General features: G+C 39.7%; 1 pseudogene; it reads right to left on the reverse strand.

Moving 5' to 3' along the window:
- Positions 1–3592: 3592 nt before the first annotated feature.
- LOC139531044 (U2 spliceosomal RNA) lies at positions 3593–3773 on the reverse strand (annotated as a pseudogene).
- Positions 3774–4030: the final 257 nt, after the last annotated feature.

Consider the following 4030-nt stretch of genomic DNA (forward strand, 5'->3'; position numbering starts at 1 on the left):
ATGAAAAAAATGCTATATTTTAAATGAGGTAAGAAGTTTGAGTCGTGAAAGTATGATGAAAAAGTGTTTTTTATGCATGAATATTTCTTTCTCCTCATTTCAACATGTTCAGTAATATTGTTGTCATGACAATGTTCCAGGAATTATGTTAATCCAAACATACACCGGTGTCACATAATGTTCTTTCTTGGGTATGCAGTCTGTTGTCAGGATGGTAATAGGACTACCGTTATTCACCAGGTTTCGGTCAATTTCAGTTCAGGAAGTACACTGAAATTACAATTATCTGCAATGGTTTTCAATGAGGAATTTTTTTTAAATTTACTTTCTGAATTGAAATGGAATTGACCCCAAGCCTGTCATCCACTGGGGCGTACCTGTCCACGATGATAACTCTGCAGATCTCAGGTGGAAATGGGAAGAGAGCCTGAACGAGCAGGTGTTATTGTGCACTTGGAAGTATTGAATTTATACCTGCCTTGCTTTTTATACTTTAGGTTTTCTTCTTCCTATACCCACCTAGTGCTTCAAGGGCTCTCGCCACTTTGAGGGGCATGAAGTCGCGCCAATGTCATTTTGTTGAAATAAAGTTGTCAGATGACTGTTGTTTTTGACCTTTTCTGTGGGTTTTTGGTAAAAATGGATCAGTTGCATTGCATCCATCTTGGAACATACAGTACCGCCCTGTGATGATCTCTTATCACTGTAGGTGGTAGTAGTGAATTGTCATCATTGGCATCAGGACTGCAACTAACCTCTCGAGGTCAGTAATGGATATTTGAACCTTTATTTAACTAGGCAAGTCAGTTAAGAACAAATTCTTATTTTACAATGACGGCCTACCCCGACCAAACCCTTCCCTATCCCCGGACGACGCTGGGCCAATTGTGCACCGCCTTATGGGACTACCGATCACGGCCGGTTGTGATACAGCCCAGGATCGAACCAGGGTCTGTAGTCATGCCTCTAGCACTGAGGTGCAGTGCCTTAGACCGCTGCGCATAACAATGTGTTTATAAGTCATGTAAAATAATAAACAATTTGTCACATACACTGGAAAGGTACAGTTTACAGGGTCAGCCATAGTACAGCACCCCTGGAGCAAATTAGGGTAATAAGTGCCTTGCGCAAGGGCACATTAACAGATTATTCACCTTGTCGGCTCGGGTATTCAAACCGTCAACCTTTCGGTTACTGGCCCAACACTCTAACCACTAGGCTACCTGCCACCCTTTATGATGGACACACAAATCAAATCAGAGTTAATTGGTCACGTACACAGATATAAAAAGAATTATGCTTTTTTCTTGCTCCAACAGTGCAGTAATACACATATTAACCAAAAAGTAATAGAAAGATATTAAGAAATATCAGAACGAGCAATGTCATAGTCCGGAATATACAGTGTGTGTACACTACTTGTCAAAAGTTTTAGAACACCTACTCATTCAAGGGTTTTTCTTTATTTTTACTATTTCTACTGGCCTCTTTCTAGAGCTCCGACTTCCCGATTCATCTTGAAAGCACCATAATAGCTCAGAAATGAGCGAAATGACAGGCTACTTTGACACTGACACACTGAGAATCTGAGATCAATGAAAACGACCTCTTCTTGAATCCATCAATAGCCAATGCCTAGTTGTGTGGAGACACATATTGTAGGCTACAATATGAGGAGGAAATTATAGTCCTAAAAATGCTTTCCAGTTTCACTGACTCTCACCCAAAGATGTGCGGCTCACTCACTGGTGATGGCCTATGCGCTCGTGCCAAACGCCACTCTCTTGTTTTACTTTGTAAAACAAACCATATTTGGAAGTTGATCAAATATTTTGGTAGCAGCTGACATTAGATTATTCTTATTTTTTAGCAAGAGCCATTTTGCTTTCCGACCTGTGTTTTTCCGCGATTGTAGGCATTTTTAAATATTGCGAAAGGCCAGTTTTGTCTGCATACTGTTTGTTCTCTAACATATTCGCCGCGCGTCCCCGACTGTAGACTATGCCTTGTATTGTACACTCCAATAGGCTATTTATCCTCTGTGGCAAACGTTTAGGCGTTCTCATGGTGTAGTAGGCTATTCTGAATTATTAAATGTATTTCTGAACAGACAGCAGTAACTCTATAACTTTGGCACATTTATTTCAATTTCTCATGCGTGCTTCAGCTCCTCCAGAACCCTTCGCGTGGGTATGATTCTATAAGGGGAATGATGAAGTGCAACGCTGGAGAGATGAGAGTTGCAGGCTCATGTCTATCAGAGCAGAGAGAGAGAGATTTTAGAAAGGGAATCTCATTCTAGTTTGGTGAGAGATACAGGGGGGGGGGGGGGGCAGAAGAATTAAGGAAGAGGTAACTCGAATGAACTTTGTTCGTGTTTATTATAATTTTACATTGTAAAAAGTGACACTTATTTTTCATGCCACGAGAGGTACCAGATCCGGCCAAATAGGGTCCGGAACGAAACAGTCCAAAACGTAGAGGTGCCGGATCTTGTTCCGACAGGATTCGGCTCAAATTAAGCACTTGAACTTGTGTTCCTCCACCTTTCCTTAGTTCTGTTGTGGATTGTGTTTCTGTACGCCAATGGAAAGTCGACAAAACAAAGAGAAAAGCAGCCTATGTATTGAATACATGGAATTGGATTGGGATGGTACTGATGAATGAATCACGCACACAATCTGCTTATTTTTGAAATATTTTTTTGAAATCAGGTATCAAATTTGATTTGTAATATTGTTTGGTGAAATATGCTTAAAATGAGAGTCATTTCCCATAATTCTGTACCTTTGGATAGTTGCACTTCCAATTTTGATCATCATGATTTTAGTGACTGCAAAGAAAATGTATAGATCTACTGGGATTTTTAAAATACAAAACTAACTTCCTGTTTTGTCCGCTTGGACACAAGAGACAAGTATAGTCGCGTTAATCTTTTTGTTGTTGCAAGCAGTCGTGTTCTTTTGATGAATGTATTTATGTTTTAAAAAGACAACTACATTTTGAAAATCCATTTCCTGTTTTGCAACAGCTCTGTAGGTCTTATGGACGCTGTTTTGAAACTCGACAACCTTGTTCCAAAAAAACTAGTAGGTAAAGACAGTTGTTTCCTGATTGAAATAGTACAAGAGTACACCATGAGGGACTCGTTTCGCTACCAGCAGGTTGCGGGAGGACCACAGTGCGTCCTTCAGACACGTGAGGGTGGGCCAGAGCTTGGTGGAGGCCTTCGGCCCACCCCATAACAGCACGAGCTGGGGCGTTAGGTCTTCCCCTGCTGGCAGACATGAGATCAGGGCCTGTTTTCTTCCACAGGTCCCTGGCGGGTCTCCCAGAGAACATATATTTTCTTATGGAAAAGTTTTATTGTTGCATTTTCTTTGAAAACAGCTCATATATATTTTTGTACATCATTTTATACACATAAAAACGGCATTAAAGCATCAAAAACTATTTGAATTTGTTTTGATTAAATGGGTCACTGACCACTATCTAGTGACATAGACACAGACTTGCTCAAACCCAATATCCATCATGATTCTAATAAAAGAACCATCCGGTTACCTTCGTCTGCTTTTTTCTTTACAATGGCAGGGGGTGCACCGTTCCTGGAGGTACTGCAATACCAGGTCGATGCGTGGAGTGGACGGAGCAAGCCCCTATTCCATCTCCCTATTCCAAAAATCAATTTAATATATGGTCCCCAGATAGGGGACGTATCAGATATTAAACTGATAAGAACAGATTTTTTTTTTTTTTTTGGAAAAAGATTTTTTATTTTCATTTCTCATTAAAATACAATTACAAAATCAGTGCATTACATTACATCGATTCATAAAAACAGTATCCAAAAGTAGTGTAACAATATAACAATAGCAAAACTACTCAATAAAGTGCTGTTCTGCAGAACCTGACCAGTATTATTACATTCAAGTTTAACTTGCCTCTAACAATCTCTAAAAACCAATACAAAGAATTCTATAAATACAAACATATACATATACCAAAGTGAATTCTGAATAAACCTCAG

The sequence above is a fragment of the Salvelinus alpinus genome, chromosome 9, assembly GCF_045679555.1.
Source record: "Salvelinus alpinus chromosome 9, SLU_Salpinus.1, whole genome shotgun sequence".
In the NCBI taxonomy this organism is placed as follows: Eukaryota; Metazoa; Chordata; class Actinopteri; order Salmoniformes; family Salmonidae; genus Salvelinus; species Salvelinus alpinus.